Consider the following 27,370-nt stretch of genomic DNA (forward strand, 5'->3'; position numbering starts at 1 on the left):
CACAAGCACACAAACTGTGATGATCTCGTGGTAGTGGATTGTGTCTTGGAGTCTACGACTAGACAGCGGCGGATTTATCGTACGTAGTAAGATTTAGCAATTTGTGCGTTGTATTATAATTTTAACGGTTACATTATTTCTTGACGATGACTTCGCAGTTATACACACGAAAGTAAACAAGGTACGAAGTACTGGTTAATCTTGCACTTGTACTACCTTATCCGTGTGTTTGGTCACGTAACTTCGTCTTGTTTCAGGTTCGGACTTCTGTAGGGCCCTATTAAGCATGACAGATCTGCGATTCGATGGCCGAGTGGTTGTAGTTACAGGAGCTGGTGCAGGTGATTATCGTACACGAAAATAATGTTTGTGCCTGATCGTTTTTCTAGTATGCAAGACTTTCTTTCGGAAATATTTAATTCTTGTCGAAATTATTTTAGGTTATCGTTCTTGTCTTCGCGGTTTCAGCTTCATTAATGACTATATTGTACAAAAAAAATATAGTTCTTTCCCTCATTTGTTAAGACAAAAATATGAAATTGAAGGGTGTGGGCTGCTACAACAATATGTTTCCAGTTTTAATTGTACCAGTTTGTGTGTGTCCATTTCCATGGATAAAAGTTGTCATGATAATATTAAAGTATGATGAGACTCCACATGCCATGTGATGTGTGCACTGCAGAGGTGAGTTAATACCCATCTGTTTTATCATTTGTCTGTTTCCATTGTCTCATAATCGTATTAATCATGGCATTTGCTTACAACTTCTTGTAATGAACAGTTCTGTGTGTCGTTTCACCCACTTATCATTTCTTGTGTGCCAGTTCCTCATAATTCTGACCAGCCATGACTTTATGTTTCAGGCCTGGGTAAAGCATATGCCCTGCTGTTTGCGGAGCGTGGAGCATCAGTTGTGGTGAATGACCTTGGTGGTGGTCGCCATGGCGATGGGAAGAGTAGCAGTGCAGCAGACAGTGTTGTAGAAGAGATCCGGCACAAAGGTGGGTTTAGTGCATTATGATGCTTGTTGGCTGCTACTGCATTCGCATGTAAGTTTCTTGTTTGTCCTCTCACCTCTTCTCTTTCTCCTTCCTTCTTACAAACTGCTTTCTGCAGAGACTAATTCTGAAAGAGTTAAAATTCACAAGCGTCTATTATCATTGTGGTTCTGACCAGTTTCAAGAGACTGTCCATGGCATTTGCCTAGAGAGGCTGAGGAAAACCTTGACAAATACTGTCTGCTATGCTGAGCTGTTTTGACTGTTATTGATATTGTATAGGAGGCCAAAAGAAAAGGGAATATGGTAGATTTCTTGAGTTCAGGGATGGTTTTGCATGCTTTTTTGTCTAGTTACTAGTGCTGTTGAGGTTTAATGATCATTTGTTACTGTTGCAGGCTTAATTCAGGACGTACACCTAACAGGTGCTTTTAAGGCAACTCGAGCCGCGTGGCCTCACTTCCGTAAACAAAAGTATGGACGTGTCATTGTGACATCCTCCAATTCTGGTCTATATGGGAACTTTGGGCAGGCAAACTACAGGTCGGTGTTAGTGACACTTCAGTATATTTATCTTTCATAGGATTGATCATTTGTATAATGTGTGCGTGATATCTTGGACATTAATCTGTTCTGCTTTGAATATCTTTGGGATTTAAAAGTATTAATTACAATACACCCCTCCCCCCGCCTATGAAATATTGATTTAACATTCTGGTTATTTATAAAAATAAAAGTTTGTCTTTGGTTGCCAGAAATGGTAGAAACTGTTTTCCCCCACAGTTCCTCAAGACAGATGCTGGGTTAGTGTGTTATATAACCGAGGGTCACTTCTACATCCTCTCCAGTTCGCTCTTCCTTTCAGGACTGTGTAATTTGTGCGGCTGAAAAGTTGTTCTCAAATAAGAAAGTTGGTGTGAGCGATGGCCGCTTTATGCATTTCTTGGGAGGAGTCCATGTATGTTTTTTTTTATGGTTGCAGTGCTGCCAAGATGGGGCTGGTTGGTCTGAACAATACGTTAGCGATAGAGGGCAGGAAGGACAACATCCACTGCAATGTGATTGTGCCAACTGCGGCATCCCGGCTTACTGAAGACATCCTGCCACCTGGTGGGTCTGAACTTTTAATGCTGCTGATACTAAAGCCTGACAGTGTGTCACTTCTGTTTACAATAAATGAACATCAAAGTGATGCAAACAGTGCATTTTGGAAGTATATTCACCCTTTTGTCATATTATCAGTTGTAATAAATAGTTCATGTTTTGGAGATCTGTTATCAGCAGTTTTTAATATTGTCTCATGATTATAAACACTAATGTGATACTGATAAGTCACTTGTTTGTTGCACAGATTTCTTTGCGCAGCTGCGCCCAGAGCTGATTGCGCCAGTCGTCGCGTGGCTGTGTCACGAATCCTGTGAGGAGACTGGCTCCATCATCGAGTCTGCTGCTGGCTGGGCAGGAAAATGTAAGTGTCAGTGGCACCCCTGTTCGGAATATGCTCGATGCCTGTAACGACACCACTGGTTCTGAGTCATGTGATGCCGTCCAAAACAGGACTGCATTTCATTAGGGTCATGAAGGTTGGGTCTGTTGTTGCTCTTTCAGTGAAATGCAGAAATGATTTTTTCACTGCAAATCACAATCGTAGATAAGTCGCAGAATCTGCATGTGGACTTCCGTAGATGTGTCAACAGCGGTAGAATGACCGGATTCATGTTTCAAGGGTCCTGATTTCAGTGAGACAGCTTGGAATAGCCATGAAGCGCAGTAATGATAGACAAGCAGAGAACCGTTTACCTCCCGTGCTGAGTGTCGGCAGAACTTTCCATCAGGATGCGTTCTTGTCTGACAACCTTCAGGTTATCTGGTGCGTTCACCGGGCGGCCTGCTGCGTGCACAGATGAATGAGCTGGTGACGCCAGAGGCTGTACGTGAGAACTGGGGCAAGGTGACAGATATGTCTGCTGCCGTTAAATTGGAATCCATCCAGGAGGCATCTGGTACCCTGATGACCGTTCTGGAGCAGATGAAGTCGAACTCTGGGCTTTCTTCTGATGGCGTGAGTTATGACTCGATGTAGTTTTTTGCATATGCTTTCAGATAGTAATTATTCAAGTTACCCCTGTGTCTAAGCACCATCCAGTGGAGGTGTATAGAGGGAGTGTAGTATAAGACGTATGAATGAGCAGAATTAATTTTGTTTATTGTGTACAGGATTTTAGCCCGTCGCCATAATTGTAGTACGTGGTTTACGTTACTTCAGTTGTGGCTTACGCCACTGGAGGTCCAGTATTTTGTTAAATGAGGTGTACATTAGTTTTGGCAATGGCTGGTGCTGCCATCCAAGTATTGATGGTGGCTAATGTTTGTGCAGACTTGAACTTCTTTTGTCTTCTTGGTGACACTTATTCTGTGAACATGGTTTAAGGTCCTGATTTCCTTTCCAGAAGAGTGTTGTGACAAAGTTCCAATACACTCCTCATGACCTGATCCTGTATGCACTGGGAGGTGAGTAATGTGCCCTTATGTGCGTGTGTTTGTGACAGTGTGACAGACAAGTAATGTGTTTGTTTTATTGCAGTTGGTAGCACTGTGACCAACCCAAGTGACCTGAGATTCCTGTATGAAGGCCACGCAGACTTCTCTGCGTTGCCGACGTTCCTCGTGTTGCAAGGCGTGTCTGCCGTGATGGAGTCTAGTGTTACTGCTGAGGTGTTCAGTGGCAGGGATTTCAATCCTGCCAGGGTAAGTGAGGTTATGTCTTGATAAGCAGACTCTTTTGAGGATAACCGCAAGGTTCAGCATCGGTCATTTCGAAGCCTGCCTTCGGATGCAACCCTGAGCCACCTCACAATCTTCTTGCTGTGTTTTCATCTCTGTATGTGCATTTCTTGCCTTCGCAGCTGAACATGTCCATATATCTTAACGCAAGGCACATTTTACTGCCTGTGCTTTGTCTATTACGAATATAATAGCCAGTCTCCATCGCACTTGACTTGTTTAGTTCACTGTACATGCAGTGAGGAAGAAATTAAAAGTCTGCTGGTCCTCATGGAATGAAAGCAGATCCAGCTTCTGCAAAAATAATACTGCAGTGAGTTGTTTTTCTGTTCAGTGCAACGGAGGATCATTCAGGTCGTATTCTATGCTAGTGAAGTTGTAATTGAGCAGTGTGGTGTGGACTCGGGGAATGCTTGCTATCATTCAGTCCAAAATGTTTTGTCCTCTCATCTCACATCAAGAAAACTAAAGATACAAAAGTTGTGCTGTATGGGTGTTAAACTTGGTCTCCCACTTTGAGGGAGGAACATAGATTGAGGGTCTTTGAGAACAGAGTGTTTAGGATATTTCGACCTAAGAGGCAGGAAGAAAATTGCATTATGAGCTTCACGGACTGTACCCCTCACTTGATACTGTTAGGGCGATTAAATCGAGGAGGATAAGACGGGCGGGACATGCGGAACGCATTGTTAAGGGGTGGGGTGTTTACAAGATATTGGTTAGAAGGCCTGAAGGGAGGAGATTGTGGGTGAGACATTGGCGTAGGTGGGATGGCGTTAAGATGGACCTTTGGGAGATAGGAATCTATGGAGCAAACTGGATGCAGCTGGCTCAGGTTAGTCTTATGGCAGGCTTTTGTGAACTCAGTGATGAACCTTTGGCTTCTATAAAGAAAGTGTTCTATTTTTTGAGAAGCCAAGTATACAGTCAGTTTTTCAAAGAATATCCTGCACCATAGAGAGAGTGAGGATAGAATTCACACTGATTCAGTGAGCTGCACAGAGTGTAGATGCTTCCCACTGGCATGCCACTCGGTCATGTAAACAAATGACAGTATTCAGTTGTTTTTGCAGATATATCATAAAGTATTTCTTTCTTTCTTTCCACTAAATGGATTCGAGAAGTTCTGCTAACTTAAAGATAGTTCAGTGGTTTCGACGTAGAGACTGATTGGATTATGAACCTTAGGGTTGCTGATGAGGCACAAAGGAATGAGAAACGATTGAGTACATAATTGGAGTTGACTGAGGAGGATCGTGTTGCTGCTATGTTGCCAGATGTTGCATGGTGAGCAGTACTTGGAGGTTCTGCGTCCCATCAACAGTTGAAGGGACTCTTGAGGTGCACTGCAAGGTGGTGGATATGTTGGACAAGGGATCCGGGACTGTTGTGCTGGTGGAAGGTGAGATAAAATTGTGCAGTATGATCATTCCATTTGTAACTTCTGTCAACTTGGTTCGTGCAGTTGTAACGTGTCTCTTTTTCTTTGATCTGTCTAGGCTAGGGGGAATATAAGTGGTTTAAAAGTCTAGTCTTCAAGGTGATACAAATTCAGTTGCTGTCTGTTGTCATTATTGCAGTGGAGACATTTGATGAAAGTGGTGAGAAGGTGGCACAGTCCCTGCTGACAACATTTGCTGTTGGAATGAAGGGTGTTACAGACAAGCGTACTTCACCCTATGATGTGCCAACAGCAGAACCACCAAAGCGGATTCCTGATTTGTCTGTTGAGCAACACACGTCTCTTGATCAGGTCAGAATAGAGGGAAGCATGTGTTACGTGTGAGGCTCTTTGGTTATTTTTCTTGGGGGGGGGGGGGGGGGGGGGGGGGTGAATGTAACTTTTCTTATTCTGTGTATGTATTTTTAGTTTCTTCTGTCAGTAGTACTAACATGTAAAATATGGAGAAGAAGCAACAATCTAATTAAGATCTTGACATATTTGTGGTGATAGAGCTTTGTAAAATGTGCATCCTTAAGATTATTTGATGTAGACTGAAAATGCTGACTGCTTTGAATCTGCACTTATTGCTGTGTGTGAAAATTATGACTAATGAAACACTGCAGCTAAGTCTGTAGAATTTAGTATGGAGAGAGATCATAAACACACCTACAAATTAATTGTCAATGTTTCTTCACTTCAACATTATTTCCTGCAGGCTGCACTCTACCGACTGTCTGGAGACCGCAACCCACTTCACATTGACCCGAATGTGGCTGCATTTGGTGGATTTGATCGGCCCATCCTGCACGGTCAGTGTTCGCTGGGCTTCTCAGCCCGCCATGTCCTACAGCAGTATGCGGATAATGATCCAACCAAATTCAAAGCCATAAAGGTGTGTAATAGAAACATCTCTTTTTGGGGCTTTCCTATTTTCACATTCTCATGATAACATTCCAGCACCCTCTTTCTGTTGTTCTATGGATTGTTTGTGTTCACAGCATTTTTCACTTGCCTCTTCCGTGTCTGATGTACAGTTCAGTTGATGTCAGTCATTGTACTTTCTTATTCTTTCCACATGCTTTCCTATTTTCTCGCATCCCTGTTGGAATACTTCATAACCGTGACTCCCATTCACAGTGGATACGTTAAGGGAGGCCTATGGTAAGTAAAAAAAATATTCATGTGAAGCATGGTGCAATGGTGTGGCTTGATAGTAGATTTCTAAGTTGTAATTCCGGAGGACTGTTCATAACATTTTACCATTTCAGTCTCTTTTTTTTAATTTTATCATCTTGTTGCTTTGTAAGTTCTTTGTACTTTTTTTCCATCAGAGAGATTGTTAAATATGATGTTATTTCATGAATGTGTTTAATTTTCAGAGGTTATATAGCATCAGATAGAATGAGAGGATAATGAATGGGTATGAATTTGGAAAGGGGCAGTAATATTAATTTTCATGTTACTATGCTGGAAGTTTTTTGGAGGGACTGAGGAGAACTCTGATTAGCCTGAGAAGGATAGTCAGAAACTGGACTGAGATGCAACCTGATATCCCCATTAATATGGTTTAGATCGTTGCACTACACAGGCCATCAGAGTGTGAGGGTATGAAGAAAATGATGACTGTCACTGGTTTACAGGCTCGGTTCAGCAAGCCGGTTATCCCTGGGCAGACACTACAGACTGACATGTGGCAACAGGGGAACCGTATCCACTTTCAGACCAAGGTGAAAGAGACGGGGAGCGTGGTGATATCTGGCGCATATGTCGATCTCACCGAGGCATCCGTCCCGCAGCACAAGGTACGTTTTTGTGGCTGACTGATGGGCCAAGATCATCTTTGATGATGGTTGTTCTGCTGGTGAGAAATTTTGTTGCTGCTGGCCTTTCACCACGTTCACATAATTCTGCCCTTATGCTCTGTCATGAGCTGGTTGAGTCTATCTATTTCTTCACATCATATTTCTCTAAGGTGCATTTTAGTAATGTCTGTGTGTGTGTAGATCTCCCAAGTACTGTTTTCCTTTCAGCTTTTCCAATGAAATTTTTGTGTTAAATTTCATGTCTACGCAGTGGAAATAAAAGGTCACACATATTGCAGGTTCCTCACAGAAAAATGCAATTTGATTATGCAGTACACTGCTACTAAACAAGACGAAGCATTTGAGCTGTGTTTGCATGTAAAGCTTACTTAATATAAATGTACATTTTGATGTAAATTCTGTAATTGTGTTTTGGAGAATGTTTAATTTAGTGTGGGTTTAATGAGCCAAATATAAGATTTAATTCTGGATTTTTAGTAAAATGATAGGAAAGCTCTGATGGGCAGGGCATACAGCATGCATGAGCAAGACATGAAATGAGTACAGAATTTTGTGTGGAAAACCTGAGGGAAGAGATGGCTTCAGAGACCAACTCATAGATGGGAGTGTAATATTAAAATGGATCTTTAAAATACTGGGTGTTAGGTTGTGGATTGTGTTCAAGTGGTCCAAGATAAGTCCATGAGGCAGGCCTGAGCTGTGTGGTGTTTGTTCCTACAGATTGCAAGTTGTGTTTATAATCGATATAAAGTGTAACTGATATTCTGTTATCTTGTGATAACCTGCATTGTTCAGCCTAGCAATTTCTTACTCTCAGTGACAAGGTTATGTTTCCTTTTTGTTAAGATCCAAAACATTACAGCATTGCTAGTATCACATCTTCAGTAAGATCCATTTTAACCCTTTAAAGCTGAGTTGTAACTGTATGTACCACCTGCTGTAACAGTCATTATCTCTGCATTTTGCCCACAGAATATATAATGTGGGTTTTATATTGATCTCAGAATAAGCAGTAATTTATTTCTCTAAGCAGCATTAACTAGTTTAGTGTTGTCGTGGAGACATGTTGTGTTTTCTTTGAGGTAACAATGGATTGATAGAATATTATGCACCTTTACTGTGGCTGAAGGGGTTAATTATTTTCTTTAATTATCTAGTTGGTCTTCAGAGGTTACTCAAAAGCTCTATGGAATTTCTTTGTTTTCTCTTTCCTAGTTACATTTCCAGCTTATGGTAAATATCTGCAAATCAATTTCTCAGGATATTTGCATCTTCAGTGGGCAAAGTGAGGAACAAACTTCACGATTTGTACAGTTCACTTAGTGCTTTGTGAATAGTGAACTGTGGGAGACAAAGAGAAGTTGTCACATGAATACATTGTTTCACTACACTTGTTTATGTAAAATGTCATTAGGTCAGAAATTGGCTTAGACTTGGAAAAAAATTTTGGCATGATGCTGGGGGTGGAGCCGAGTCATGATATGGCCATTTGTGTGTGTTTTGTGTAACAGAATAATGAACCTTTGTTTTGTAAAAGCAGTAAGTTTTTTGACTAGCTGAGTCACTGTCAAGGAGGCAGGAAAGACTTTGCACTTTGTATAGTTCATTTAGCCTACATGTAAGGTTGTCTTGATAACATGTACAGTACAGTAGCTGTGTTCAAGGTCATGGAAGAAACACAAGTGAGTAGCTCTGATGTATGCTGGTTGCATCAGTCAGTCACTATGCCTGCTGTGATGAGGTCCACCAAGGTGAGGGAAGTGAAAACTGGAATTTGTAGTTCAGAGGCACATCTCATGTCCTGACATAGAATGAAAATATGAACATGGTTTTGCATTTGTTTTTAAGCTAAAAATATAGTATTCATAAATATTTAACACGTTCAGGAAGTACTCATTATTGATTACAGAGTGTGTAACCATCGAAACTACTCTCAGTAATGCTAAAGATCAAGTTACATCATATCCATATTTTTCCACTTTTGTATGGTTGTAAAATATGGTTTCTTTCTTTGTGTGAAGAACCTAAATTGTGTTTGAAAACAACCAAATATTATTTGGGATCTTGAAGGATCAAATAAGTGGATTCTTAGGATAGTGAACTAAAGGACTAAATGTGTTGTTCATAAGATGAAAACACATAATGTATGCATAGTTTGGTGGGAATCCTGTTAAAAAAATTGGACATAAGTAAGACTGAGAATTTAAGGGGAGGATAATATTAAGCTGGATCTTAGACAAATACAGATGTGTTTGAACTGTGCCAAAGTGGCTTGGTCCTGCAGCTAGTGATACTGTTTGGTATTGGCAATGTTCGACCTTCGTTTTCTATCACCAGAGAGTTAACAGGTTCCTAGAGACATGCAGAAATGGTGTATGATGTTGGTGGCTTTGTAAACTGTAATGTGAGGTTGCATTGTTGGTGCAGGCATCCACATCAGCGCTGGATTCGGATGGTGTGTTTGACTTGCTGAAAAAGCGGGTTGCGGCAAACCCAGAGCGTGCCAAGAAGATCGGTGGTGTGTTCCAGTACAACATCACCAAAGATGGCAATACTGTTGCCACCTGGAGTATGTATCACACAGTTGTCATGGATTTACAGCACTGTTAGAGAGTAAATTTTATACAGACTAACTTAAAACTTTCATCTGTTAAATGTTTTGTCTGTGCGGTTAACTCTCCTACTTCATATCTGGCAGATCTTGGGTTTGTATCTCATTTGAGAGACAGGGTTTTCTTATCATAGTCACGGAAGGCAATGATGAGACCCTCGCCGGGTTCGCTTGTCACGGCCACTTGCAGCTGAAACAGAAAGACTTGTTATGCATTTCTGTTGCGTCCTACAGGAGCAGTGTGTGACGATGTTAACAGAAACCCAAAAAACAAAACAAGAGATAAACTTAGGAATTTTACATGATTACAGGCTTTGTGGCATATGTATTTGTCAAGAAGTTCTGGAAAAATGAAATGTATGCAGAAATTTGATGGTGAAACCTGAGGAACACCACTTGGAAGACTTGTAAGAAGTTTGGAGATTAATATTCAATTTTAGCTTTGATGTTAGCTATATTCAGTCCTCAGTTCATTTTAATTATGAGCTTTGAATATCAGAGAAGCAGACAGAAACAAGTATGGTGTCCATAGATGGATTTTCCAAGTAATATTTAAATGTTTCAAAATGAAAATCATTTTATCAATCTGAAGAATTTGTGTTTTATGCTCATTATTTTACAATGGCTTCCTGTACATTCTAAATATATAATTTAGGACCAGCACAATGGAAATTACAAACATTTCTATAAATTTTGACCACGGTCCATGCAAGTGATAACTCACTTCAGAGGCATCCTCTGTTGGTCTGTGGTTGACTTCTGCAGCTGTGAAGTTGAAGTATCCATATTTCCTTGGTCTGACAACTACTACATGAGATACATTTGTCCCTGCAGGGATCCTGTCAATCTTGATGTTGAGCTGACCACCCACCAAAGTGAAGGCCTCTTTGTGAAAGCTACTGTCACTCAGCTTAACACCAAGAGCAGTACTTGTGCCAACATTATATAGTGTGTACTGCAAAGAATGTTGTGTGTTATAATCAAACAAGTTTATGAGGTATGTTGGTATTATATGGGTACTAAATACAATATTATCATGAGATGCTCCATATTCTTTGGCTTGTAACATAAACGGCCTATGATATGTAAAAATTTCTATTCTGCAAAAACAACCGGACGATAATTTTTCTGAAACAATATGACATCTAAATATCCCAGCTACTATGTCCATGTCTTCAACCAGATATCTATTCAGTATCTGTTTCGAAATTAGCAATCTGGCACCCGTTTCTTCTTCCTCATTACCATCTACATAAGCAGCTAGGGCTGTGAGAACAAAAATACTTAGAAATTTCATTCTTTCAAGACTTTTAACGAAATATTAATTTATACACTCCCCAACGTGTTGTACGCACGAGTACTTCGAATCTTTCCCAACGGAATGGCACTTCTTTATCAAAACTTCCAACTCGTTGCCAACTCACAAGCAACAAAGCATGTAATTCGACTCCTACTGGCAATGACCGCACTTAAAAATTAGTTCCGGTTCCCTTCATTGTCACCAATTTAAAAGTTAATGACGATAAAATATACCGTTCCAGCCGTTGCCAATGTTAAAATGAAACTGTTTTGGCTTCACTGTTAAACACGGAAGTTTAGAAGTTCCATAGTTTGTAACATGCTTTGTAACTCAGAACTGTAGTTTGTTAATCGGCTGTACTTCGTATGCGATTATTTGGAATAATTATTAGGCACATATGGATGTGCTTTGTTATCGGTAATATAACGTAACTGTGTTGAGAATCGTGTCGATGTCTCTGTCATCAGACCCGGAATTGGAAATGAAAGTTAAAAAAGGTTTGAAAACGTGTCAAACATGGATTGAGTTGTTTATGTTGAACTTATATACATAACATTGCAAAGCACTGCCCCCTGATGGTGGAGAAGAGGGTAGAAGTTACCAGACTGCATCATGAGTTGCAGGGACGTTGCTACGATGTGGAGTATGCCGTTGGGTAAGGTTTAAAGGAAATTCTGTTAGTTCACTAGTATTCAAGAGGAACCTTGTTCCCAAGTGAATACTTTTCCACAGGCTTGTAGCAGCATCTTGCTCATTTCTAGTTGACATTTTGAATTATGTGAAGTGTAATTTCTTTATGTTACAAGGAAAGCTTATTATTTAATCAATTAACTTAGTGATTTTAGACCTTCATTCATTTGACATTTCTGCCTGGCAAAGGAATAAGATCCTGAGTCCTGACACAAAGTCGCCAAATATGGTGTGTGTGCGTGTGTCTATCTATCTATATATATATGATTTGGAAGAAAAGTGAGAATCACAAGACCTTCCCAGAACTTTGTGTAGTTTTTTCAGCAGTTGTATTGTTCTCCAGGGCAGTGAAGTCTATGGAGGGGGCAGAGGATAACCTTGGTAACATACGGGAACTGCTGAAGAATGCGGTGTTCTTGCGACAGCAGATTAAGTACGAAGAAGCTCGCAGGTGAGTGTTATTGTGAATGTTGTGGACGTGATTTCTGTGGTCTGTCTGTGCCTTCTCTCAGGGTTCTTCCCATTTTATTCATATGTGAACTGAATGTAAGATGAGCAAATGTGTTTCAGTTGGAAAAGAATGTACTATAGCAAGTACAGAATGCTAAATTTGTGGGTTACCTGTGTTTTAGAATACATGAAGGAAATAGGGTTTGGGGAATTTGGGACACAAACTTGTTTTATAGCAACAGGAAGGAAGTCTGTCACTAGTGTAAATCCCCCATAAATAAATATATCCTATGCGTAAGGAAGAAATGATCTGAATTGTTGTGTAGTACATGGACAAAACTATTCTGTGCAAATCCTCGTTTGGGAAGGAGTGATTCTACCAGTAAATTATAGCAGTGTGGTGTTAGCACTCCTGTTTCTCAAATGAATTACGTCCTATGCACAAGTCTCAGCAGGGGATTTGCTGTCCTGACTGAAGAGGTTTTTTTTTGTCAGTTTCCTCAGATCTTCCAGTTGAATCTGATCATAGTGTATCAGAATATGCCAGTTGATCCAGTGGTTTTTGAATGACTTATAAAGCAGTCTTATTAATTAAGTACGCTGCATGTGTATGTCCATCTAGCCTGATTCAGTTACACAGCAGTTGACTGGTTTTTGTGAAATTTGGTGTGAATATCTACCATTTCAGTTCTCTTGATCTTCTGTTCATTTTAACTTTGTCATCTGCCATTACTGAATTGAGTTTTGAGGTTCTTATGATAGTGAATATGGAGGTGGCTGTCTTGCAGGTTGTTGCACCATTTAATGTAAAAATCAGTTTGTGCAACGTCGCAGGCAACCATCTTTGTAATGAGTTGTTTTGTAGGACACTAAATTAATTTTATTGCTCTGTGGATCACTGTTTCATTCACAGTAGTGTAGAATACCGGTCAGACAGTGTGTTAGTGATTTTTCACCTTGCTGTGATTCTTCATGTGTGTTAGAATTGTGTTTTGTTCTTGTGTGCTGATCCAAGAACATTTGGATTGGCATGCGCATATGCGCAACGCATGTGATTTATGTTGCATGTCTTGTCTGTGTAGGCTCCCCCACTAATTCTGTGAGATGCCAGGTAATTGCTGCTTCCTGCTGTTTATTATGTTGGTAGTATATTATGGTAAGCAGTCACTACATGATCATGATGAAATTGGGGATATCACATGGCCTTAGAATTGTTACTGTGTAGGAGAAAGAGTGCATGGTCACATGGACATAATGTTTCATTGATACAGAGGACACTACAGAACAAGGGAACTGTGGTCCTATAAGTGGGAAATATTAACCTGTCAGTGTGGGCTGTGTCGAATGGACGTCTTTGCACGGTGTGATAGGTGCCATGTATGTTTCCAACATCAGAGTGAAAGAAATGACTATATTTATTCAATTGTGAGGTGATACTGAACTGTGCAATATCGTTATACTAAGAGACAGTATATTTAAGACATTTATTTCCTCTATTAGGTTGAAGGCCAGTTCATGCTTCATTGTTCAAAGTTCCTGCTTTTGGAAAAGTTCTTAATTACAGATAATAATGGCTACTTATTTCACCTGCTGTTTTGTGTGGGTGTTAAACTTGGTGTCTTGCACTGATGTCTGTGATGAGCAGAATACATGTAACTAAGAGAAACATACAGGCAGCGAGAGAAAATTACATAATGAGGAGCTTCATGAATTGTGCTGTTTTTTTGGGAAAGTGTTCAAATCAAGAAACCAGTGGGTGGTTGGTGTTGCCCAAGGAATGTAGTGGCACTTTAGTATTAGCAGTGGATAGTTATATAATCAATATTGTTTGTGCATGTTTTTTTTCCTTCAAATTAGCCATTTAATTACTATGTATTTGCATCGCTGTTTGTTTAATTTTGTTCAGATTACAATTTCATGTCTTGGATCCTCCATTCACAATAATCCTAATCCCATTTAGTATTAAGTAATTTGTACGGTTGAAATATAATTATTAAATAGCCTACGAATCAATTAGTCAGTTCATTCACCCTTTTAGCCACTTGATCTCTTAATCACAGTCAGGCGGCTAAGCAACCAGTGGATCAATCAACTGCTCATTCTGTTCAAAGATATTTGTTCGTACAGGAACAAGAAGGAGTCATACTAAATTAAGGGTTTGGTGCAGTCTTTACTGTATGATCTACTATTAGCTTCTCAAGGACTCTGCTTCATGAAAATTTTATTTACAATCACAAAATCATGTTTAGATCTTCAAGGACACTGGTTGACCACAGTTTGTTGGGAACAATACTGGTGATTCATGGTTAGGATCATTTTTGTTATATTTTGAGGATAAAATTCATATTTTGGGTATGAAATTCTTACTTGAAACTACATTTCTCGGGCATTTACAGTGAATCCTTCATTTAGTTCAGATGCCAAAAGTGGTGTTCTGAAAGTGCAAAGTTAAGAGCTTTCATTAAAGATTTCGGTGAGGAATATTTTAGTTCTGATGGAACAATTCTGTTCTGTAAACTTTGTGAAGTTAATGTTACAGCTGGTAAGGGATTTAATGTGCAACAACATTGTGATACGGCAAAACATAAAAATAAATTGAGCAAGCAGTAGGCAGGTCAGGTTTCTGTTGCGATATGAAGTGAGCCTGCCAAGTGTACTGAACATACTCCACTGATTTCCTGGCAAGCAGTAGGCTGGTCAGGTGACAGACAGCTTTTCCCCGAGTAAAATCCCAAGGATCAATTAAGCTTCTTCTCTCAGCTATTCCCAGAAAGACAAAATGCATTCACTTTTAACTAACACAAATGCAAAAATAAACAGCATTCTGATGACGCAGTTGATTGAACATGTACTTTTGTTCTTGGGGAGGGGGGCACACCACACACACTTCTGAGTATATAAATGTCACTTATCAATGCCGTAAACGCCTCATGGCGTTTATTTATTTGATTCCTCGGGAATCATCGACACATAACCTCAACCGTTAAACGAGAACACCCTATCATTCCGTAACCTGATGACAGCCCACCTAGATCGCTGTTCGCACACATAATCTTACAGCACCTCCAACACTCCGAAGACTAGATTCACGCAACAAATTTTACCAACTCTATCTCTGCGCGAACTTGACTACAGCGAATTCTAGTAGCGAACCCAGTAAACTACGTATTGGCGGGAAAGAGCAGGGCATCGATATATCAGGAAGATCCAGAATCGTAATCTTGTAGGAGCCTGGTAGCCGAATGGATAGCGTGCTGGCGTGCGGAGTACGAGTACGACATCGGCAGTTCGAGACCCAGCGGATTCTTACAGTAGTATTAATTCTTAATTCTTACAGTAGTATTAAGTTCTAAATATAAAACGAGGGCAGGACTCAGGACTCAAACGATTTCTGATTTCTGATTTCTGCCCTCTAAAAATAATTGTGGGTTACCGGGAGGGTGGGGCGCCTAATATGATAGAATGAGGGGGGTTATGCACAAATATATAAAAGGGGGCTCAGTTGGGGGTATACCAAACATACAGACATCAAAGCATATGAGTCGAAAAAGAAACAATCCAGCGAAATAAAATAAATCAAACCATCAAACCTGCATGCTTGTCATGTAAGCTGTTGAGTGTGTTCGCAGACTGACTTGATATCTGAACAGGAAACCTGATGGGACAATGAATGAAGTGTGTAATTACCTGACCTATAGGATGTACTTTAAATGTTGTGATTGTAAGTGTGAGATATGTTGACAGAAGTAAATGCAGTTTGGGATTGACATTATTGCTGTTTCCAGTTGGTATAGGTATCGTTTGTAGGCGTGGGTGGAGACTATTTGTGAAGTGATTTTGGTTTTTGTTATGTAGTGCTGTGACCTGCCGGGGTATTTTCTGTGCTTGTGGTGTGTTAAGCAAGGATAAAGGTTTTAAAACTTGTAAACTTGTAAGTTTGGCGTGTGGTGTTTGTTATGAATTTGGATTTGCTTGCAAAAATCTCATGCCCAGTAGATGACAGATTTGTTTGTTGATTTATTTGGCTGGATTTTTTCTTTCGACTCAAGTGCTTTGAACACATTTTGGTTAAAGATTGTTGATTGATATGATGTCTGTTTGGACCACCTTTGGCTGCTCCCTCATAAATATATTTTTGCATAACCCCCTCATTCTCTCATCTTCGGCTCCCCACCCACCCACCCGTCCGTTAACCCTCAATTATTTTTTTAGAGGGCAGAAATCAGAAATCGGTTCAGTCCTGCCCTCGTTTTATATTTAGAACTTAATACTACTGTAAGAATCCGCGGGGTCTCGAACTGCCATTCGGCTGCCCTTCTGTTTCCCGCTCAATACGTAGTTTACTGGGGTTCGCTACTAGAATTCGCTGTGGTCAAGTTCGCGCAGAGAGAGAGAGAGAGAGAGAGAGTGAGAGAGAGAGTGAGAGAGAGAGTGAGAGAGAGAGTGAGAGAGAGAGAGAGTGAGAGAGAGTGAGTGTGTGTTGGTAAGCGTGAATCTAGTCTTCGGAGTCTTGGAGGTGCTGTAAGTTTATGTGTGCGAACAGCGATCTAGGTGGGCTGTCATCAGGTTACGGAATGATGGGGGTGTTCTCGTTTAACGGTTGAGGTTATGTGTCGATGATTCCCGAGGAATCAAATAAATAAACGCCATGAGGCGTTTACGGCATTGATAAGTGACATTTATATACTCAGAAGTGTGTGTGGTGTGCCCCCCCCCCCCAAGAACAAAAGTACATGTTCAATCAACTGCGTCATCAGAATGCTGTTTATTTTTGCATTTGTGTTAGTTAAAAGTGAATGCATTTTGTCTTTCTGGGAATAGCTGAGAGAAGAAGCTTAATTGATCCTTGGGATTTTACTCGGGGAAAAGCTGTCTGTCACCTGACCAGCCTACTGCTTGCCAGGAAATCAGTGGAGTATGTTCAGTACACTTGGCAGGCTCACTTCTTATCGCAACAGGAATTTGGCACGTGGAAGATTGTTTTTTGTCCAACAGTTCTCAGACTTTTCCTGCGTAAGACGTAGTTTACTACTACTCTGCTATGACAAGGAGGTCGGATGAGTTCGCTGTTTTTCAGACGTTGCCGTCCCTGCCTATGATAAAATGGCGTGGGCGTTCTGCCCCTCTGTATTTCTTTGGTTGCTAGGATGCATTCTGAGTCCAGTGCAGATTTACTCTCATATATATTGCCAGGGCGTGGAAGTTAATTTGAATTGATGTGTGTCATCTTTCCCTTGTGTGAAGGACGTAATGTGTGAAATATTTTGGTTGCATGGAGGGTTGGTTTAGTTGGCCAGTTGATTATTGATGAGGTGTAGAGTGCATTCGTAGTAGCAGTTACGACTGGTGTCACAATGCGGATATTTATTTTGGTATTTGGTATTGTTTCAGGTAGGAGTGCCTGCAAGCATGTGGGATACTATAGCCGTTGCCCACTTTTGATTCCTAGTGACCAAGTATGGGGTGTTCGTAGCATGCCTCACAATGCCACAAGGAAGACCTCAGGCCCTCGTGCGATTACCTTGCTTTCCGAGGAGGTGTACGGTTATAGATTTAGTGGGAGTACCTAGTCTGTCTCAAAGAGTAGTTTGAGATCAGGGGATGTACTGAGTAGCAACTTTCATGTGAACTGTAGCTGTAGTGTGTGTTTACTGGTATCAACGAAGACATGGAGGACTAATTTGTCTGAATATCAGCGTTTCAGAAGATCAGTTGTGTGCGTGATGGGGAAGCAGCTTTTTTGGAGTTGGAGATGTGAAGAACCAGACAGAACGAAGCACCTGTAGTGTTTGTGACTTGGATAAGGAATTGCATTGTTCAGGTATGTTAGAGAGTAGAGTTTATTTACATTCCATAGATCCTTCTTAGGACTAAACCAAAGGATGGAGAACAAATCATTTCATACAATACATATAAACTTCAGTACTTTTGACACAATTACAAGGATGTGTTTCACACGTGAATGTACATAACCTTCAGATTCTGCAATTCAAGTATGAAAAATAATTTAAATGCAGGCTTGAACACCTTTAAATCATTTAGAGTTTTAATTGTTGGTGGAAGATCATTAAATGACTTGATACGCGTATAATACGTTCCTTTTTGACGTTTATTACGGTTAGCATAGACTATAGAAAAATTATATACTTGTAATTAATTTTTATTTTATTGTTGAGATTTGTCAAACTCCACTTACAAAATAAAAGTCTAGTCAATGATATGTTGATGTCCATGAAACCCAAAGGTTCTGGAAATAAATATGACATGCGCCCTGATGTGGAGAAAAGGTGTTTAGAGTATTACAGTAAGTGCAGTACTTGAAAGTTACTGTAACTAAAACATTTGACTTCCCTTACCAGTGAATGTGGCCTGCGTTGTCACTCGTTATAACTTGAAACTGTTGCTTGTGTTTTCCAGGTCGTGGAGACAGCATGTATTGCTCTGAAGTCAAGCACGACGGATCCGTTACCGTCGTCAGTGCTGGGAAATAATTTGCTGTTTCTTGGTGGCATCCCTGAATTTTAATGAAGATGAGAATACAGTGCAGCAGCTTTTCTCCTGTCCAAGGTATATAAGAGCAGTTGGAGGCAGAAGAATATTGTAAAACTAACCTCATTCTTGATATTAAAAAAGTGTACAAAATAAAAGATGTTTTTCCAGCCTGATGGTACTAACATGACATAACAGATTGTTAATCACTGGCTTTTCAACGCAGAATTGTAAGCGAGTCCCATGGCAGTCTATGAGGCACTGGTATAGATCTTTCTCTGAGCACCCAGAACTCATTATTTACTGGTACAGTGAGCCTGTTAGAGGCTGTATCACAATTAGTTTGTGTTTAGTATCCTGCCAGTACCAGGAGGCATCTGCACGTAATGTATTTCTTTCTCATATCATAAACCCAGATTTCCCATTTTCTCTGTCCCTTTTACATCAGTTGCTGATTTAGGAAGCAGCTACTGCATTGGCCACTGTTGTGACCAACATTTTGTACACTGAACATTAGGATGTGAGTGTAATTATCTGTACTCATTGTGATTCGCCGTTGCAGTTCTGATGATCCACATGTGGAGATCTCCGCAGTCCATGGGATTGCGTGCAGATTGCAGGACAAGCAAGCCAGAGCCACTCACCAGATGGCAGTCACAGGCAAGTTCATCCATCTGAGTAAATTGTTTAATAAACTTATTTTCTGAATTGCAATGCCATTATTGAAAGAAGAAGACCTTTTTTCCTGAAAAGTAGTAAATGGTTTTAATGAAATAAAGAACTTGTCTATTTCTTCTATTGAGACTACAAAGAAACACTGAAGAACGTGATTTTTCTTTGCCAGTTTAAGGAACCACATTTTGAGGCTGACCTCCACATTGTTCTATAATTGAGAATGCATGGAGTGTACCTCCATGCTCCCACTGCCTCATGGCATTGCGCTTAGTCACAAGTATAACTGCAGCTGATATAGCGAACCATTAAATGTTTAAAAATCATAATCTGTGTTGGTTTTCTGTAAGTCCAAGTGGTGTTAGAACCCAAAGACCACTGTGAGAACCTGAAATCTCTCTTAAAACCACATTTAGTATGTGAACTTGTTGAAAGCGTCTGCTTCATATCTGGAAAAGCCAGTAAGGCCTGTTGTGTATGTTGGTAGGAGTGTTTGTTGCTGCAGCCATGAAAGAGTTACGACGGTGTGTTCCTTGTTTGTCACTACACAATGGTGGCGATATCTCAGGTAGCTGGTGAGTTCAGTTTTATAAATTTAGATTGTTCAACATTGAAACAATTTATATTACTGATGGTGAAGTTTCCACCTTTGCTTCCAGAAGGTATGATAAAGTGGCATTACTGATGGTGATATGGAAAAAAAAATCTAATTGCTACGGCTACCTCTTGCCCCTTGTCGGTTGAATTCACCTTAGTAGTAGAAGTGCTACAGATGTTGGCTGTGTTGTAGTGGCTTGCCATTTCTTAATCTTTCATTTAGGTCCTTTCTCCATGACATCAAAACAGGCGAACCTGAGGGGCATGGACCGACTGGTGTTTGTAGACTCCCTTGCTGTCATAATGGGGCACGAGGAGAGGGAGCCGTGTATCTTGGAGACAGCGATCAACATCCTCGGCTCCAAACAGACGGCAAGCGAACTGTTCGTTAAATATCCACTGAATCAGTGGCAACAGAAGTTGCGTGGGACTGACGTGATGTGTGTGAGTTGTAGAGTTTGTAGTTGCAGTATTATGACGTGTGGAATAATGGCCCACTTGGCGAATGCTTTAAATTTGCTGGGGGGGGGAGGAAAGAAAGTCTCCAGTATGAATCTGTGAGTGAGGGAGTTCAGAATTTGTCAGGTCGCTGGTTGTGACCCGTATTTAAAGTTAACTTGTGAATGGGTTTGTAATGAAGTTGACAGAATTTGTCTTCTGAAAATGGAAGGTGCTTGTTCATTGGCTAAGGTAGGAGTGTTAACTGCTTGGTGAAGTAAAACTGTGTGCTCTTAGAAGAGTGTGATGTCTTGATTTCTTGAATGTGACTGTATTTTCTCTTTCTGGGAGTAGCAGATTACGAGAAACAGAATGATCCTTCAGATTCTACTGAGCACCATGCTGTTTGTCACGTGACCTGCGTACTGCCAGCCAGACAAGCATTGAAGTACGTGCGGCAACAGTTGGCGGACCGACTTGATGTCAGAAGATTAAACCTGCTGGGACAAAGAAGGAACATCGTATCCGCAAGAAACTGATATCAGTCTGAACGAGGCATTCGTTGTGTGAGTACATGAGCATTAGAATGTATTTGATGTGGTTGTCGTGTGAGAGAGATGAGTCTGTCCAATTTTATTAGGTACTTCAGATGTTGTGAACTTAAATGTGAGATTTGATATGTTGAAAGACCTATGTGCGGTGAGAGATTGGCATAATTGCAGTATCTGTGGTATGCTAGAGGCATTCATGATTCTCTAGTGAATATATTGTTCATAGGACATCAAAATTGGAGGTTAGGTATATCTTGTAGACGAGGGTGGTGACTATTTGTGATAAGGTTTTGTTAATGAGTGGTTTTGTTACATGTGTGATGTGTGTAGTGCTGTGGAGCCTTTAATGTGATGTGTTTACTAATTAATAAGTGAGTAATTGCCAAGGTGAGGAATTTAGTTTTGTTGATGTGTGAGTATTGTGCACAGTGACCGGAGCTGCTGGGATATTTTCTGTGCTTTTGGTTAATTTTGAGCAATGGGATCGGTTATGAAACCTTTAAATTAGGTGATGTGTTGAATGTGATTGCATTTTTTTTCTGGTAATAGCTGCAGAGAAGAAGCTTGATTGATCCATGGGACTTTACTGAGGTTGAAGGATGCGTCACCTGACATGACTACTGCTTGCCAGGAAAAGAGTGGAGTATGTGCAGAAACACTATGGTGGCTCACTGATATGACGACAGGAAATCAATCGGCTGTTATCACGAAGGACCTCATGTCTGCGAGAGATTTATCTCTGTGTCAACTTGACATGCATTGTGTAAGTATACGAGAAATATGATTATCAGATGTGCTAATTCATGATTCACACAATCAAATTCTTTGGCAAGATAGCGAAATATTCCACCAACATGCACTTCATTATTTAGTTCACTTAAGATTTTGTGTGTAAAATTCAATAGCACGTTGTTGCATGTCTTTTTGAAATTTTTTTAGAGAATGCCGTTGGTAATGAAACTGGTCTGTAAGTAGAAATACCTGTCAATTTAGGTAAAGATCTTGTTTATGTTTACAAGATGTTTTGATATCTGCATTGGAACAAGTTTCACAGTTTGAAGGACAGTATTAGGGTGTGGTGTGGAGTACTGGCAGACCTAATAATATAATAAGGTTGCTTCACTGTCTTAACCTAAAATAGACCCATGACAAAAAATGTCTTCTCAAAATGGAATGTGAATTTATTTGCTTTACATGAGGTGTAGGGGCCGTCAAAGACATGTATTTCTTTAATTATTTGATGTTAGTATTCTACCATACTGACTAAAAGACTAGCAAAGAAGAGTGATGGGAGACGACCAATTTGGATTCAGGAGAGGAAGAGGAACCAGAGATGCCATCGGAGTTATGAGAATAATTTCAGAGAGAGTTCTCGATGTCAAGGAAGAAGTATGTGTCTGCTTCATCGACAGGAAGAAGGCTTTCGATCGAGTAAAATGGAAGAAATTAATGAGGATCCTACAGAGAATTGGAATTGATTGGAGAGATAGAAGACTAATCGAAAACCTGTACATGCAGCAGAAAGTCAACGTGAGACTGGACTCAGGAGACACCAACAGCGTTGAGATAGGTAGAGGTGTAAGACAGGGATGCTGCGTATCACCACTTATTTTTAACCTGTACGGGGAATGGCTTGCCAAGGAAGCTGTGGAGACTTCAAAATTGGAGGAAGATGATAATGACTGTAAAGTATGCAGACGACTTGGTAGTATTGGCGAAGGAAGAGGAGGAATTACAGAACATGATGGACAAGTTAGTGGTAACAGGTAGAGAGTATGGAATGGAAATCAACATTGAAAAATCAAAGGTAATGAGGATGGCACCGAGAGCAGAACGTTGTAGTTGGAAACCAACGGCTGGAGAATGTGGAGAATTTCAAGTACTTGGGAAGCATAATCACGACGGACGCCCTATGCACCAAGGAAGTAAAAGCAAGGATAGCCATGGCCAAGGCAGTTTTCCGTCAAGAAGAGGATACTTCTCACTAACAAGTTGGGATTGGAGATGAAGAAGAAACTAGTGAAGTGTTACGTATGGAGCAGAGACCTGGACACTCAGGATGAAGGAACAGAAATACCTGGAGAGTTTTGAAATGTGGTGTTGGAGAAGAATAGAGAAGATCAGGTGGACGGATCGAGTTACCAACGAAGAAGTATTGAGGAGAGTCGACGAGCAAAGAAACATTCTGCAGGCGATTACACGAAGGAAAGCTAACTGGCTCGGACATTACGAGAAGGAATGGGTTACTGAGTGACATCATCGAAGGTCAGGTTGAAGGAAAGCGAGGACTGGGAAGAAGACTGATACAGCTAACCGACGATCTGAAACAAGGAAAGAAGATGAAGTTCCAGGAATTAAAATGAGAAGCTGAGAATAGGGAAAACTGGAGAGTTCTTTTTGGGCAAAGCAATGGACCTGTTGTAAGACAGAACACTGAATAATAATAATAATAATAATAATAGTATTCTACCATGTTTTCCATTGGAGGTAGCTCTGCCTTCATTTTATGTGTTTGGCATTGGTATTTTAATTTGGTCAAGAAAGGGGCTTTCTAGGATAGGTAAGATAGCTGCCCTATCTCTCGGTGAGAGACTGAGGCCGAGTTTCTATTTTTTGAGAGAGTGTTTTATTTATTTCTTGTGAGAGGTTGAGATATCGTTTGAGTCTTCGTTGTTGTGGTTTTGAACTTTGTAAATGTTTGCTCATGTTTGATTCTTTTGAAATTGATATTGTATTTATATCTCCTTATCATTGTTCATTTACATCCAGTTTACATAAAATGGGATTGCCGGTGGATGTAATGACACCAAGAACCTCCCCATTTTAACTTCAGAAAGGCCGATACTGTTAAAAGGTTTGTTTTCTTTCCATTTTATCGATGTCATTTCTGAGCATTGGCGATCGGTGGTTGGTATGTTTGACTTATATTCTGTGTTTGTGTTTCATGTACGCCAGTGCATCGGACACGTACCAGTGGACGCGGCGTGTTCTGGAGGGGACTCGAAGCGAAGGGCTCTTTGTGCGTGTGTTGCGGTATCGTTCATTAGCTTACTTTGAATGGCGTATGGTGCAGTACTTGGTGCAACGTGCAAAGGTAGTTGATTTTTTCGATCACGTAGAGTTATTATTGTCTCTAACGGAGTCCGACGAACGCAAAGGAATTTTGAAATTTCATTCTGAATTGAAATCAGACATTGACATGTGCCCTCTGTTGGCTGTTTAGAACGGTCAAAGATGTAGGCAGATTGCGTGTAGCCCCATTAAATGTAGAGTATGACACACTCTGAGTAGGTAAAGTATTTGAGTTTGGTTGACCACGAGGCTCACCACGGCAAGTGTCAGCCTCAAGGAGAGACTGAGGCAGAGTGACTTATTTTTTAATTTATTTTAAGAAGCAGAGATATGGATGGAAGGAAATTGGTTGCATTGTGCATTTCGCTCTGTTTACTTGCCCCCTGGACCACCACCATGAGGCACGTGGAAGATTGTGCTGTCAATTTTGTTTTTTGGCGAACACTTCTCAGACATTTCCTGCATAAGACATAGTTTACTACTACTCTACTATGACAAGGAGGTCGGAAGCGTAGGCATGTATCCATCAGCCTTTAGTCTTTTCTGCTTGCGAAGAGGCACACCTACTTTCTCACATGTCACGCCACCTCTACCGAAATGTTCACTAGCATATGTATGTTTTTATTGTGGATTCGTTTGAATCAGGCCACCCGAAAAGGGTCACGGTGTAGTTTGCGTATGCTGCGTCTTCGAGATTTTCAGCTCTTGGAGGATAGCTTGGATTTACTAGGAGTAGGAGTAGCTGCGTTGGAATCAGGCTAAAAGAAAATGGTGATACATCATGTTCTGTAGGTTATAGAAACAGCAAGGTACGTGCTCTGCGTGAATAGGTAGCAGGATGCTGGCTCACTTGCATGAATTGTTGAGGGTGCGCCGTGTCCGTAGTTGGCTACGATCTCAGGTACACACTTTCGTTCGGCTATCCCGCATCTGCAGGGCTTAAGAAGTCTGGGTTAGAGTGCGTCAGTAGCTGGCCATCAGGCTAGTGGTCGACATGTATAGTTTTGTTGGGCGATGCTTCGTCCATGCCAGGCGACTGGTTGACGTGAATATCTTGCTTAGCCTAGGCTGCGTCTGTAGCCGTGTGCCTTGTCAGTTGTATGGGTTTGTTTGGTAATGCTGCATGTGCAGTGCTGTACCAGTTAGGTTTATGTTTGCTTGCCTACTTTGTGTCTGAAATAGGCCACCACTGTAGAGGTTTGTTATTAATCCTAGGTTGCTGCGGTAGCAATAAATCTTTTCACATGCTTAGTTTGGCCCAGCTGTGGCCGTAGAAGGCAACAAGACCACAGGCAAACATTGGTCAGTCTGGGTTGCGTACATAGATTCCTAGTGGCTGAATAAATCACAGGTTGGGTTGACAAGGCTCTGTCCGAAGAGATCGACTGTGTTGAAGGCCGCGTCCATAGCAGCTTACTGCCTTACTTGCATAGGTTTGTTGTGTCAGGCTTCGTCCAGAGGAGGATAATTTGTAACGTGGATATTACGATAGTACTAGGCAGTGTCCTTTGCTATGCTGCGTCCGTAGCTGGCTAATTGCTCACTATAATTGATATCTTAGGAAGTCTATAACAAGAATGATTGAAAGAAAGTGATTTAAGAAGAACTGGAGTGCACGGAAGCACAGAAAAGAATGTTTAAGAGCACATGAAATTTTGAAATATAATAAATTGTTTCAAATACAGAAAAATTGAATTAAATTAATTCTTAACGTTTAATTTAGATAGAAGAAAAATAAAGAAATTTATTTAACTTGTTCACTTTACTATGGTAATCTTTAAGCCGTTAAAACATTTCTGGCAAACACTTATTAAAGTTGAAGTAGTACATTATGTTCATGAGATGGGAAGCCATAAATGCAACAGATGATGCTTACATACACATTAACAGATCACTCTTAAAGATATTGTGTGTCTATTAACCGACTAACAAAGTTCTAATTCTTCCTTCTACTGGTGATGGGTTCCTTCTGTTGCTTATGCATGGCCGGCGCACTGTAGCAGTAACATTAAGTGATCTGTAAATGTGTTTGTATTGTCATTGCTTCTTGTTTGTGCGAGGAAGCAGACAGGCAACTTATTTAAGAAGATACAAGATGATTTATAGTACAATACAACTGATAAAGATACAGAAGGAAAGATGCAATTAAGTAAAACTGAATTTAAAATTGTAGTATCATACAGTTGATATGTAGTTATGATAAAGTGAGGTCTGATGACAACTCCCTAAAATGCTACATTCTTAGAGGCATAGGTTGGTGTGGCTAGGCTACGTCCACAGCAAGGTACTTTCTCGAGTGTATTGGGTGATTGGGCTATGCTGTGTCTAAAACAGGCTACCACCTGATTGGCATAGGTTGTTTACTTTAGTGTGCGTCCAAAGCGTGAATAGGTTCTTTAGCCGAGGCTGCATCAAGTACGTGGGAGTCGTATGTTGGTCAAGGCTGCATCTGAAGCAGGTTAAGGCTATCGGTAATTTTTGCGAGGCAAGCGAGCTACATCCTAGCGTGTTTAATTTTCTGATAGTTGGCTGCGTTCTAAGCAGGATACAGGCTCAATTGCATAGATTGGTTGGAGTAGGCTACGTCCGTCGCAGGTTACGTGCTCAGTTCCAGATATGTTTGGCCATACTTTTTGACGTGAAAACGTTCGAACATCCGAACTAGAATATAATAGTGACGAAAATTTAGAACTGTGATGTGCGTACCTTCAGAAATTCTTTAAACTTGAACTAGTGAATAATTTGGACAAACCAACCACGCAAGGGAAAACTTGTATAGATTTGACATTTGCAAGAGGTATTCAAATAATTTCAAAGCCATATGTATCCTACTTCTCATACCACTACCCTGTATTCAATAAATGTAAGTTGCAAATGAATTAAACGATTCAAAACAAAAATTTTGTTTAATTTCAATATACACGATTTTTTCTGCAGCGATCTGCTCTGTTATGGGCATAATTTAGTTTGGCTGTGCTCTATGCTCAGGAGGCTTCTTACACATACTTGACAGGTCACCACCATTCACCGACCTCACTACGAACATATGTTGGTTAGGCAAGGCTTTGCTCGAAGCAGAGTTATTTTCCGTAAACCGCGTACGAAACAGATTACTGGGAGATGGCTGCGTCCGAAACGGGATACTACTGCATACGCTTTATTTAGTTGGGCTAGGCTGCGTCCACAGTTGTCTTCATTCGTTCGTCTAATCCGCTTCAGGTTGGTTGGGCTAGGCTGTGTCCGTAACAGCATACGTCCTTAGTAACTTAGGTTTGTTGGGTTTGGTTGCGTCCAAAGCAGGGTACTTTCTCATGTGGATGAGTTGATTTGGCTTGTCTGTGTTCTTAGCTAGCTACCAGTTCAGTGGCATAGATATTGTTTGACTAGGGTGCATCGGGTGCATCTGTAGGTGGCTGTATATTTGTTGTGCTAAATAAAAGCCATATATCCA

At 40.6% G+C, this 27,370-nt stretch overlaps 1 pseudogene across 1 annotated transcript; it reads left to right on the top strand.

The window, feature by feature from the left end:
• Positions 1-27,370, top strand: LOC147871585 (peroxisomal multifunctional enzyme type 2-like; annotated as a pseudogene). The gene is made up of 26 exons (XR_015538672.1): positions 1-79; positions 258-341; positions 864-1,001; positions 1,397-1,541; positions 1,981-2,108; positions 2,350-2,466; positions 2,861-3,060; positions 3,449-3,509; positions 3,583-3,746; positions 5,066-5,184; positions 5,363-5,535; positions 5,942-6,118; positions 6,867-7,028; positions 9,477-9,618; positions 9,972-10,067; positions 10,495-10,657; positions 11,994-12,101; positions 16,922-17,379; positions 17,492-17,921; positions 18,518-18,667; positions 19,152-19,249; positions 19,749-19,836; positions 20,082-20,302; positions 20,651-20,862; positions 21,397-21,610; positions 23,803-27,370. The product of XR_015538672.1 is annotated as a peroxisomal multifunctional enzyme type 2-like (transcript).

This window comes from Zootermopsis nevadensis, unplaced genomic scaffold (genome assembly GCF_977971745.1).
Source record: "Zootermopsis nevadensis isolate Lab colony 2312 unplaced genomic scaffold, Znev_1.0 Znev_ptg000046l, whole genome shotgun sequence".
NCBI lineage: Eukaryota > Metazoa > Arthropoda > Insecta > Blattodea > Termopsidae > Zootermopsis > Zootermopsis nevadensis.